The 14,035-nt window shown below is 43.7% G+C and overlaps 1 long non-coding RNA gene across 1 annotated transcript; it reads right to left on the bottom strand.

The window, feature by feature from the left end:
- Positions 1 to 565: 565 nt before the first annotated feature.
- LOC143998154 (uncharacterized) lies at positions 566 to 13,129 on the bottom strand. Its single transcript, XR_013277766.1, has 2 exons — positions 13,009 to 13,129; positions 566 to 824 (listed from the first exon to the last, which is right to left on the bottom strand). It is a non-coding gene; the product is annotated as an uncharacterized LOC143998154 (long non-coding RNA).
- Between the last annotated feature and the right edge of the window lie 906 nt (positions 13,130 to 14,035).

Below are 14,035 nucleotides of genomic sequence, written 5' to 3'. Positions count from 1 at the left end.
GGTACCAGGACAGGAACTCCAGTGATAGCAAATGAATGACCAAAACCAACCCTAATGAGGGTGTTGGAACCAAATGGTGAAGCTCAGCAGCACTTGCATCGGTACACATAAAAAAAAGAAAAAAAGGGGGGGCTCCGATAGTGCAGGTCAAAAGACGGCTTTAAGTAGGTAAAAATATATGTACAAAAAAACGTATTAAAAACAATCATATGTGATAAAAGCAATATGAACAGAGTACCTCGCCTGACACGTTTCGTCCAATATGGATTTCTACTGGGGCATCATTTTTTTCACGCATTTTTTGTCTGATTAATCTCATTCACAAGTTTGCACTGTTTATATCTTTGGTTTAGCACTACATATTCACCACTATCAATATTGGGTGGACTGACCATTGAAGTGCTTCTGGTTGGATTCAGATAATAGTATAAAAAGTCCTTGAAAGGAAGGAATGGCACCACAGGTCTTTTTTGTTGCATAAGGCATCACGTAATATCACATGGGCCCTGTATAAAGGCGTCTGATATCCAATACTTCAAACACAGCAAGAAACAGGCACACAATGTTAACGAGTTTATTGATGAAGGTTGGAAATCTGTTATCTCACATCATTTGTTAGAGAAGTGAGTCACTGAAGAACATCAGGATGATTCCCAACACCAAGAAAATGGCGGCATAGCTCGACTTGATGCTGATGGCACTGCTGAGGTTGCACAGGTCGGTGGTGCAGCAGGAAAAAGAGCTTGACATCAAGTCAGAGCTGAAACTGCCTGGTGAGCAGGTGTCTGTACAGAACTTGTTGATCGAGGTTTCAGATACTCCACCTACAGAGAGAGAGAACAAATAGAACAATCTTTAACAACTTGCATACTGGGCCTATTCTGGCACTCCTCTCCTACATGTAAAAATTGTTTTTTTTTTTTGCAGGAAAATTACTCAGAACCCCCAAAAATTATATATATATATTTTTTAGCAGACACCCTTTCTACGGGACCTCAACATTTCTTTGGGATGCGGGGTCTTTGTGCCCCAATGTTTTTCAAGCTCTATGCTATCCATCTAGCAGTCACCTCTGAATATAGCTCCATGCCGCCCAAAAAGAAAAAGGTCTTAGCGCCTTAATGTTTAATTGCTGAGTGCACTACTGTTCTTTATGCTGATATGCCTGTGATGCCTCATTATGTTCCTCATAGGTTTATTTGGCACCCATCTGACCTATATGTTAATTCTACCATTGGGGAACATGCAATAGGTGGTTTTTGTTGGGCAAGGGTACCGAGAACAGTGTTTTGGGTTTTTTTTTTTGCAGTCCTGGGACCCTTGCAATACATGTGCACTTCTCTCTCTAGCTGAGTGTTAAATAACCATCTGTCTGATGCCCCGTACACGCGGTCGGACGTACCGACTAAAAAATCCTTCGGATTTTGGCCCAAACTTGTCTTGCATACACACGGTCGCACAAAGTTACATAGTATAGTTACATAGTTAGTAAGGTTGAATAAAGACACCAGTCCATCCAGTTAAACCTGAGTGAGTGTCTACAATTGTCCCTATCCCTGTACATTGCACACTCACATTGGTCCCCACAATCCAAGGTCCCCATTCATATACTAGGGCCAATTTTGCATGTCTTTGGAGTGTGGGAGGAAACCTGAGTACCCGGAGGAAACCCACACAGGCACAGGGAGAACATGCAAACTCCAGGCAGGTAGTGTTGTGGTTGGGATTCAAACCACCAACCCTTTTTACTGCTAGGTGAGAGTGCTAACCAGTACACCACTGTGCTGGGACAAAGTTGTCGGAAAATCCAATCGTCCTGAACGCGGTGACTATAAAGAGGGCAGTAGCCAATAGCTTTTGTCTCGTAATTTATTCTGAACATGTGTGGTGCTTTGTCAGGGTTTGTACACACTAGGGAAGCAAGGGACAACACCACCAAGGTCCTTAACCTGCTACACATAGCAAACAAATACCAAACCCAATGTGTGTTTCTGGGCAGGAACAGAGAGAAGGCCTTTGACAGGGTGAACTGGAATTTTATGCTCACGGTCCGACAATATATAGTATTCAGCACCAACATGCACCAGTGGGCAGGGCAGGACTTAGGGTGGTGGGGGCCCCTCGGCTTGAGTCACTTTCGGGCCCTACCTTCTATACATTACGGTATTTATCGGCTTATAACACGCACCCCAAGTTTAGGAGGGAATTTTAAGGAAAAAAACTTTTAGGAGGGAAGTTACATTTAAATGCCCATCAATGCAGCCTTATCAGTGTCCATCTGCAGCCTTGCCCATCCATCTGCAGCCTTGTCCAGTGACATTTGCAGCCTTGTCATTGCAGTCTTGAAGTTTAAAAATGGCGCCGTCGAGATACAGAGTCCTGCGTATCTCGACGGCTCTCGGGTACTCTGGCAGTCCCGAGCGGAGCCGAGAGTAGCCGAGTGTACTCAGCTCGGCTCACAGTCACGCTCATTCTCTGTGTTATGTCCATCATAGAGCGGGACTGGGCGTGACTGTGAGCGGAGCCGAGCCAAGTACACTCGGTTATGTATCTCGGCGGGGCCCCCTATTGAGTGGGGCCCATGGGCTTGAGCCCAGTCAAGCCCAATGGTAAGTCCAGCCCTGCCAGTGGGTCTCATCAATCTACTCATACCCCACGGCTCAAGTTTGAGCTAATGGGGTCTTATCAGAACCTTTCAAAATTACTAAGTGGACATGACAAAGCTGCCCACTATCACCTCTCCTCATCACCCCATCACTTTAACCCTTCCTGTGCACTATACAAAGAAACCCGGATGTAAATAGCATAACAGTGGAGAATAGCCAACACAAGGTCTCGGCATACACCAATGACATGTTGTTTTCCCTCATAAACCCCTTGATATCCCTACCGAATCTCTTTAAAGAATTTGAGAGATATGGAGCCCTCTCCAATCTTAAAATGAACTTCCTAAAATCAGAGGCAATGGGAATCAATCTCCCACAGTCACTCCTTTCACAATTACAGACAAACTTCAAACTAAAATGGAATAGCTCAGCACTGACATATTTAGGCACAATCATCCCCTCCCACATATCAAAGGTATTTGAATTAAATTTCCCCCCGCTACTTACAAGAGTCCGAGCACTCCTAGACAAGTGGAATACGGGCCTGCACTCATGGTTTGGTCGATGCAATATTCTCAAAATTTTCTGAAAATTACTTCAAGCAAATTCAGGAATTTTTTGAATAAAAACACCCTCATCTGAAGAGAACTCAGCTTACCCTACCGAAGCAATATGAGGGATTAGCAGTGCCAGACGTACGCAAGTACTATCAGGCAGTCCACCTCAGCAGATTTGTTGACTGGAATAGACATCGAAACCTTAAGCTGTGGGTGTAATTCCTCTGAGTAGAGCACCCTGGTGCTATGAATCCCTACCCAAGAAAGTGAGAAGCCATCCACTCCTCGGACAGACCATGAGACTCTGCTCACTTCTGTTCAAATAAAGGTCTCTCTCATCCACAACGTCACCACTATTTCTGATATTGGGCAACCCATGCTTTGCCCCAGGTTACCAAGATGAACCCTTTAAATATAGCCAAGGGTTTGCTTCTATAGTTATTATAGTTGAACAGTTTGTTGTTGTTTCAAATGAGTTTGCCCCCCTCTAGTGGTTGTTTTCTTATTCCTTGAAAAGGAATGCAGCAGAGTATTTTGGGAGATATAGTATGGAGGAGGAAGTGACTGTCAGCTGGATCAGCCCTGAACTACATGACAGACAATGAAAAGCATGCAGAACTGCCTGCTGGGAGCAGTAATAAAAGGACCAGCGGGACCTGCTTTCAGCCTCTCTGGACGCCAGTGAGAGACTGCGGTATATACACTATATACAATCACCCGACACTAGTTACTTTCCACAATCCATGACTTAACTTCACAGTTCACACAAATACGTTTTAAATTCAAATTGTAGCACTGACGTAAGTCATTTTTTTCCCACAGTAGCGTGACAATCCCTCCACCTCCGGTCGAACTTATCACTCTTACCTTATGGCATGGACCCCTGTGCAAACAGGTGGTCATGCAAACGGGTATCAAAAGGGTTAACACGGACCATAAACTTCTCTCACATCTCCTTAGATCTCAGCAAGGGCGCCAGGTCAGGGGTAGAAAGAAAAGATCTAAGTGCTCACCGCTTAAGTATAAGATAAAATTTTTGTGTTCAAACACAAACTACTCACATAAAGATGATAAAAACACAGCATGTAAAGCCGACAATCGTGTTAGTTCCGTAGGGCAGCAGCGGGTGACATCATGCGTAGCTCTTCCCCGTACGCGTTACGTTCATTCAGAACTTCAATGTCACCAGACTCCTCCCCCCTTCCCTTCGTTAGTAGACGGAGGCACTTGGGGAAGGGAGGAGGAGTCGAGTGATGTCGATGTCCGTGACGTCACCGGATGTCCGACGGAACTCCCTGAAGACCGGAAGCCGACAGAGAGGTGAGTACAGATCAAAAGAATTTTAATCGATCAACAAAATGTATCGATTAATTGAGGAACTAATCTTTCATTTCCACAGCCCTAATATATATATATATATATATATATATATATATATATATATATATATATATATATATATATATATATATATATATGTGGATCGCCTGCCTAGGGATCTCGGAGTACAGCCTTGCCACCCTAGCAAGCAGACGCTTCAGAGCAACTGTAAGTCCCTGCACTTCAGCCCATCGGGAGTTGCAGCACGTCATGGTGGAGCCATCTTCACCAGATGGGGACACCAGGAGGGGAATCCGGACAGAGCCTTACAGCCTTTGGAGTCCATTGTGGTGAGAGGGCACCTGCCCATACCAGTAGAGAATACAGCATTGCTGACTGAGTTATTTTACAGACTGCTGGTGAGACTTGTGGTTCAACGGAGGGGAATCTACTTCTTCACAGGCATCATACTGTTGAACTTTGGGGCCTTGTCTTTTCATTAAGTGATAATGCTCTTCATTGTGTTCCATTAGTTTTTTTAGTAAACTATTCTGAGTGGTTCAGTGATCTTTTGTGAGTTTCTGATTGCTAACATCACATTGCAGAATGGAACCCAAGGTGTCAGAGCTAAGAGAGTATCTGCAGAGTCGGGTAGCCATTGGGGTATAGAGTCAATCAGCAGGCATCACAGGGGTACCGCTACATAAAAATCTGATGACCTCTGGCTATTTGCAAGCCTCACACTTTTTAACTCAAAAGACATGGCCCTCAATCCAGGATCTCATGAACCCCTTGGGCTCCTTCCACCTTAAGTTTTGAAGTGCTCTCCAACTCACTCACATCCTTAGGTCCCTCCCTCCGAGCAACTTCAACCAACCCCTCACAGCCTTGGAAGAATATTGTTCAGCGGAGGGGACAATGTCACACACCCTCTCGATTATTTATAATCTATTGATCACACCCCTAAACTCTCACTCTGTAAGCTGCGTTAGGGAATGGGAGCAGGACCTGAACTGTACAATCGATCCACGATGAAAACAACGCATCCTCCGATTTACGTACAGATCATCCATCTGTATGAAAACGCAAGAAACTAACTTTAACATCTTAACCAGATGGTACAAGACACCAGTTAAAATATACACAAAATTTTCCCTGTGACCTTAGACTGCTGCTTGAGATGCCAGGAGAAACGGGGCACATTACTCAATATCTTTTGGACCTGCCCTAAAATGGAACAATTTTGGTCAGACACACCGCCCAAAAATGTACAGAATGCCCGATCCCTGATGACCCCGCTTTCTTCCTTCTCCATGCCCCCAATGCCCCAGAAAGGTCCAAAAAACATTGATTATTCACCATCTCCTTGACGCTGCCAAAGTAAACATTCCTCTTAAATGGAAATCTCCACAGCCTCCGACCATCGGGATGTGGGTCAGGAAAATAAAGGAAATCAACAAACTGGAAGGCCTTGTCCTCTCGCACGGCACCAACAAGAACGCTATTCCAAGACCTGGTCGCTGTGGATCTGATTCTTATATTCAGACCAGGGTTGAACCCTTTTTGGAAATGATTCAGTAGACTAAATTACCCCAGGGATGACTCTAATACCTGTGATACATGTGATACCTCAGAAATTACGAACATTACATCTGAAATTGGTCTGTGTGATTCGCGACTCCACATTTCTCCTCCCCCCCTTCACCCCTCCTTCCCTCACCCTTCTTTTACCTTTGCTTCTTTCTCTATTTTATCTTCCTTAATTTCTCTATCTTGTCCATATTTTCAGTTTCTCCTCCGTTCCGTGTGTCCACGGCTCAGAGAGGTCTTTCTGTTATAAAAGTTTAAAAATGATTTGGGATGGTTACATGGACTTACCATGCTGAACAATGTACTTTTTGCTTGGCATTCAATTTTCATGTTTCTGAAACAACATTTGGTTGTTCTGTAAAAAGTGATGCTATGTTTATTCAATGTAATGTGTCTCTGGATCATACCCATTGACTAAATAAAAGATTAAAAAATAAATAAATAACAGGAAGGTTAGCCCAATTTCTTTGTATAATGTGAAAGATTATGTTATGTCGAGTTAATAGATACCTAACATGTCACACTTTAAAAATTGCTCAGGTCTTACTTATAAGTATTTGTGTGATCACTCTTTGCACTTATCTAATACAACCCCAAAAACCAGGGCCGGATTAACATAGGGGCTATTGGAGCTGCAGCTCCAGGCCCCTTTCTCAAGTAAGGCCCATTTGCCCAAAAAAATAAAATAAAAAATAAAAAAATAAATAAAAACAGATTGACTTCGAGGATTGTAGCTCGGCGATCTGGAGTCACAGAGACCCCACATTTGGGTGGTAGGTAGATAAAGACCCACTCCAGCACTGGTTAAAATATGGGGCTGCTATCATCTATGGTTCCGGAGATACAGGGCTCCTTGCGCAGCCTGTCAGAAGCTACATACAGAGCGGCAGTATAAATACAAGCTGGAACGCTCTGCAGCAGACTGAGAGGATGAACTCACAGAGCTGATAATAATTATTTGTATATTACTTATGATAATTAACCCCTTGCCACCCAGGCCCATTCTGAGTCTTCTCTCCTACATGTAAAAATCATCATTTTTTTATGTTAGAAAATGACTCAGAACCCTCAAGCATTATATATTGTTTTAGCAGAGACCCTATGGAATAAAATGGTGGTCTTTGCAACTTTTTATGTTGCACGATATTTGCGCAGCAATTTTTCAAACTTTTTTTTGAAAAGAAACTTTCATTCATAAAAAAAACACTAATTTTTACACGATTTTTTGTTGTGTACTAAGCGATGCTTTACATTTTTTTTACAAGTTACATGTTTAGAGTTACAGAGGTCTAGAATTATTGCTCTCGCTCTAACCATCATGGCGTATGTAACCTGTGTGTATCTTGGCTCTGATACTAACCAGTGCCTACCCAGGGACTGACTAGTATCTCTCCCCAGCCTGTCCCCACACACCCTCTCACCTGCTGACCTGTGAATGGGGCAATCACTCCTGCAGTGTTATTGTGTTCTGACAGTCAATACAATGATTAGTGTTGCTAACTATAGCTGGCACTGATTGTATGGGGAAAACCTGACAGGCTGGTTGTACTCAAGTAATAATAGATTGACTTGTGTAAAACCAGCTAGCCCATACATAGATCGACTATGGCTGGTCTCTGCTTAATTGGTGTCATTTCAATCCATGTATGGCCCGCTTAACCACTACGCAGTCCCTAAACATCCTTCCACAAACCTTTACATTTTTCCTTCCCAGATTACTTCATCCTCCTCTCCTATACATAGTGCCCACTGTCATACTCTCCACACTTCTCTCCTATACATAGTGCCCACTGTCATACTCTCCACACTTCTCTACTGTACATAACGCCTGCTGTCATATCCTACACACTACTCTCCTGTACATAGTGCCCGCTGTCATACACTTTTCTCCTGTACATAGTGCTCACTGTGATACCCTCCACACTCCTCTCCTATACATAGTGCCCACCGTCATACCTTCCACACTCCTCTCCTGTACATACTACTCATCGTCATACCCTCCACACTCCTCTCCTGTACATACTACTGACTGTCATACCCTCCACACTCCTCTCCTATACATAGTGCCCACTATCATACCTCCGACACTTCTCTCCTATACATAGTGCCCACTGTCATAACCTCCACACTCCTCTCCTGTACATACTACTCACTGTCATACCCTCCATATTCCTCTCCTATACATAGTGCCCACTGTCATACCTCCAACACTTTTCTCCTATACATAGTGCCCACTGTCATATCCTCCACACTCCTCTCCTGTACATACTCCTCTCCTATACATAGTGCCCACTGTCATACCTATAGTGCCCACCGTCCACACTCCTCTCCTGAAATTACTGCTTACTGTTCTAATCTCCACACTTCTCTCCTGTACATAGTGCCCACTGTCATACCCTCCGCACTCCTGTACATATTGCTCACTGTCATATCCTCCACACTCTTTTCTTATACATAGTGCCCAATGTCACACCCTCTACACTCATCTGCTGTGCATACTGCCCACTGTCATACCCTTCACACTCCTCTCCTGTACATAGTGCCTTCTGCCATACCCTCCACACTCCTCTCCTGTACACAGTGCCCACTGTTAGACCCTCCACATTCCTCTCCCTCACCTGCACATACTTCCCACTTTTATACCATCCATACTACTCCCCTATGCCTCTTACCCACAAAAACTGTTCTTTAAAATTATACTGAATATCCTCAATGTTATCAGCTCTAGAATGTGGACTTTTGTCAGTTCAACTAAAGGAAATCTCACAGTCCTCATATTTGTTCTGCCCCATTATTAGTACTTATTTCATTTTGTAATTACTATTGTGATGTATAGAGGAACACGGGGGATGTCAGCTACTCTAAATATAGCACTTGTAAAAAAGCGTCCCTGAAAATATTTTTCAAATGTTGACAACTCTGCACTTAGGCACTGCCCAAGGGCCACAGGGTCAGTAGGGGGCCCCATGAGAGGCTCCTGTGATATTAAAGCGGTAGTAAACTTTTCTAACATTACTACTTTTTAGAGGCCCTGGTGTAGGTTATGCCATAATGTACAAGTATGCCCAGCATATTAGCACATTAGGGTACACTTAAATTGTCAGACGGAGCCCTCCAGTGCTGTGCTGTGATCCGTCCGGCGGGGCCCGGGCACTTCCATCTTCACCCGGACTTCCTTCTGGGTTCTGTGCCTTCGGTCACTTGCCTTGGCCAGGCTGCGTTGATGTCATTCCCACACATGCTCATGTGCATCCTCTCTCTCCCATCCTCCCTCCCTTACCCCTCCCTTATCCCCTTTCTCTCTTTCTCTCTCATCCTCCCTCTTTCTTTAATTTAATTTGTTATAACATAAAATAGTTTGCATTTTTATTTATTTATTGTTTATAAAAGGCCCCACCAAAATCCTCAGCACCAGGCCCATGATGTTCCTAATCTGGCCCTGCCAAAAACATCAAAACATAAATGATCACATCTTCATGATATACCAGACCTGCAGTTGACCTTTTTCTGCCCTGCTTCAGCTGTTTTTGCATTCCAATAGGCTTCTAAGGCTTGTATAGGGCAGCATTTTTAAAACAAGGTGCTGTGGTGTACTTAAAAATTGCCCCAAACTGAGCAAATATAGTCTGACATAAAATATTGCAATGACCACTATTTTATTCTCTAGGGTCTCTGCTAAAAATATACAGTGTATATTGTACAGAACGCCAAGGTTGGGTCTTGGACGGATACTATATATCACCAATATTTGGGTTGTGATCACTTTAAGGGAAGTGTACTAGTATTCAGGGGTTCACCCAGGATGGGTGAGGAATTCCTTGGTATAGTGTTAAGCAGGAGAGGACTTTCTGTGTTTATTAGATATTTGGGACCCAGAATTTTGGAGGCTGTGAAGTGATATTCGGGTGGGAAAGAGCTTCCACCCCTGACTACAGGGATTTAAGCACACACGGGGTTAAGAGCCTCCAGGAAGCAGCTCTTAAAGACAGGAAGCAGTTCTAGGAGGGGTGGCGGGGAGGAGTAGGTGAATACACCTGTCTTGGAGAGCTGTGTGTTTGCTGGAGGCTGCTAAAATAATCAACAAGGACTGGTAAAACCTTGGGATAAAGGCCCATCTGCGAACTGTAAGTGCCTTTTTACTTTTACTTTGTGCTGAAGATAAGCAGACTTTATTTTCTATTTCTGGTTGTGTGCTGCTGGAAGCCTTATTTTGATTTGTTTCTGAAAATAAAAGCCTTTTTGTTTAAAGTTTACCGGTTTTGCACTCGGTCCTGTGGAGCTACAATCCCCCAAACTTTACAACTGGTGGAGAATGCGGGCACCTCTTTCATGTCAAAGGTGATGGCGGACTTGTGCAAACTGTTTCAGATCAAGCAGTTGCGGACGTCCGTCTGTCACCCTCAGACAGATGGCCTCATTGAGAGGTTTAATAAGACCCTAAAGTCGATGTTAAAAAAAGTGGTCCAGAAGAACGGAAACGATTGGGACATGTTGCTCCCTGCCCTGGTATTTTCCACCCGAGAGGTTCCACAGGCATCCAGGGGTTTCTCACCGTTTGAACTGGTATACGGGCAAAGACCCTGTGGACTACTGGATCTAGTGAAGGAAACCTGGGAAAGTGAGTCCTCACCACACAAAACGGTTGTAGAACATATCACTCAAATGCAAGAGAGGGTGGCTAGAGTGATGCCATTAGTAACGGAACATCTCCAGAAGGTCCAGGATGCCGCGAGAAGAGTGTACAACCGGTACGCTAACATCAGGCAGTTTCAAGTGGGGGACTGGGTGGCTGTTCTGATTCCCACAGTAGAGAGCAAATACGGGCGAAGACCCCGTGGACTTTTGGATCTAGTGAAGGAAACCTGGGAAAGTGAGTCTTCACCACACAAAACGGTTGTAGAACATATCACTCAAATGCAGGAGAGGGTGGCTCGAGTGATGCCATTAGTGAGGGAACATCTCCAGAAGGCCCAGGATGCCCAGAGGAGGGTGTACAACCGGTACGCTAACATCAGGCAGTTTCAAGTGGGGTACTGGGTGGCTGTTCTGATTCCCACAGTAGAGAGCAAATTTTTAGCCAAATGGCAGGGTCCCTTTGAGGTGGTGGAAAAAGTGGGTGAGGTGAACTACAGGGTGCATAACCTGGTAAAAGGAAACCATACCAAATTTATAACATCAATTTGTTAAAACCCTGGAGAGATTGAGCACAGGTGGCCGCTGGGGTAGGTGTCAGTGCAGGAAAGCCTTTTTGTTTAAAGTTTTCCGGCCATATATATAATGTTTGGGGGTTCTAACAAATTTTCTACTTGTAAGAAACACATGTAAGAAAAATCTGGAGATATCCATTACCATTTTCCACTAAAAGAAAGCCCAATTTGTTCAGGAAAAACCCGATATAATCTACCTGGACACACAAAGTAGTTGTAGTGATATGTACAGTTTTATTAACACGTCAAAATTGTGCTTAGGCATTTAGACCCCTTTCACACTGGGGTGTTTTTCAGGCGTTTTTCATGTGCTTTAGCGTTAAAAAAAGCGCCTGAAAGAAGCCGCAACTGCAATCCCAATGTAAAAGCCCGAGTGCTTTCACACTGAGGCGCTGCGCTGGCAGGGCGTCAAAAAAAGTCCTGCAAGCAGCTTCTTTGCAGCGCTTTTGGAGCGGTAAATACAACGCTCCTAAAGCGCCCCTTACCATTGAAATCAATGGCAAGCGCCTGAAAAACGCCTGAAAAACGCTATTGGCAGCAGCGTTTTGTGGGCGCTTTTAACCCTTTATTTGGCCACTAGCAGGGGTTAAAAACGCCCCAATAACGCTCGAAAAACGCTGGTAAAGCGCTGCTAGTTTAAGCGGCACTTTACGAGCGTTTTTCGGGCGCTGACATTGTGAAAGGGCTCTTAGACCCCTTTCCCACCAGGGCGTTTTGCAGGCGCTATAGCGTTAGAAATAGCGCCTGCAAAACGCCCTAAAGAAGCTGCACCATTGTGTGTAGTGTGAAAGCCCTGAGGGCTTTCACACTACAGCGGTGCGCTGGCAGGACGTCAGAAAAAAGTCCTGCCAGCAGCTTCTTTGGAGCGGTGAAGGAGCGGTGTGTTTACGCTCCTCCACCGCTGCTGCCCATTGAAATCAATGAGGCAGCGCTGTAATGCCGCCGTCAAAACGCCGCTATTGCGGCGTATTGCCGGCGGTTTTAACCCTTTCGCGGTCGCTAGCGGGGGGTAAAAGCGCCCCGCTATCGGCCGAAATGCAAAAATAGCGGCGTTTTACCGCCGACGGAAGGTGCGGTGTGGTGTGAAAGGGGTCTTAAAGCACTTGGGCTTTCACATTGGGACTGCAGATGAGGCTTCTTTCAAGCGCTTTACAGGCGCTTTTTTTAACGCTAAAGCGCCGGAAAAACGCCTGAAAAATGCCTGAAAAACGCCCCAGTGTGAAAGGTGTCTAAGATTTGTTTTACCTTTTAGGCACAAGTAGGTTAAAGTGGTTCTAAAGGCTCAAGATTTTTTGCCTTCATGCATTCTACGCATGAAGGTAAAAACGTTCTCTGTGCAGCAGCCCCCCTCCCCCCCAAGCCCCATCTTGATCCAGCAATGTTCCTCGGCTCCCCCCCCCCCAGGACTCTGCCCCCTTATTGGCTGAGACAGCAACAGGGGCTATTGGCTCCCACTGATGTCAATCACAGCCACTGAGCCAATCAGGAGAGAGAGGGAGCAGGGCCAAGCTGTGGCTCTGTATGTGAATGGACACAGAGCCGCAGCTCGTGAGCGAGCCTGTTTGGGTGCCCCCATTTCAAGCTGCTTGTTCTGGGGGGCACTCGGCACAGGAGGGAAAGGCTAGGAGCACCGGTGTGGGACCCAAGAAGAGGAGGATCGGGGCTGCTCTGTGCGCAACCATTACACAGAGCAGGTAAGGGTGAAAAAAGAGACTTTTAAAGTCTTACCTACTGTAGCACTTCCTACAGACGTCTTACAGTAGGTCTCTGTGGATGAGCAGTTAGTCGCTGCAGTCATACAGTCGCTGTTACTGGATTCAAAGAAGCATGTGTAACATTGCAGGGAAAAATTACTATATTGATACTGATAAGTATATACTGATGAGGAAATCACTGATTTCACCAATAAAACGGTTTTTCTTCTATTGGTTATTGGGGGACTGCATGGATTGGCTTCAGCCCCATATTTTCTCTTACGGGACATGTGCACTGACAAAAAAATTGTTTGTTTTAGTTTTCGTTTCACTCATTTTCCTTAGCTTTTTTCAAATTTGAAAATTGGAAAATTCAGTTATTTCGGGAATTTGAAAATTCAGAATTTGGAAATCCGAAAGTTCGGATTTTGGTATTTCCGAATTTTTGGATTTCTGAATTTTCGAATTTTTGAATTTAAAATTTTCGAATTTAAAATTTCCAAATTTTCGAATTTCTGAATTTTTAAATTTCCGAATTTTTTAATTTCCAAATTTTTGAATTTTGAATTTCCGAATTTCCGAATTCCAAATTTTCGAATTCCGTATTTTTTTATTTCCGAGTTTTCAAACTTCCGAATTTCAAATTTTCTAATTCCGAATTTCCGAATTTTCTTATTTTCATAATTCCAAATTTTCGAATTCCTATTTTTGGAATTCCAAATTTTCAAATTCCGGATTTTTGAATTTCCGAATTTTCAAACTTCCCAATGTCAAATTTTCGAATTCTGAATTTACAAATTTTTGAAATTCCAATTTTTTGAATTCCAAATTTTCAGAATTAGAAAATTAGAAAATCTGAAAAAAGAAAGAAAATCTGTAAAATTTGAAATAATAACTACTAATAACTATTAAATTATAGGTATTGGAATTTCCTTTCAAATTTGTTTGTGAACTTAACGAATACAAATTTATCTGAAGTTACAAATTTTTCTAAAAAACGAATGCCGCATCTAAACAAATGGAATGGAACAAATTAATAATAAATACTAATAATAAAAAGG

The sequence above is a fragment of the Lithobates pipiens genome, unplaced genomic scaffold (assembly GCF_037356315.1).
Source record: "Lithobates pipiens isolate NorthernLeopardFrog02 unplaced genomic scaffold, aLitPip1_a1.2 Scaffold_19, whole genome shotgun sequence".
NCBI lineage: Eukaryota > Metazoa > Chordata > Amphibia > Anura > Ranidae > Lithobates > Lithobates pipiens.
Note: the sequence above shows the minus strand (reverse complement) of the source record. Positions and strands in the feature narration are given on the sequence as shown.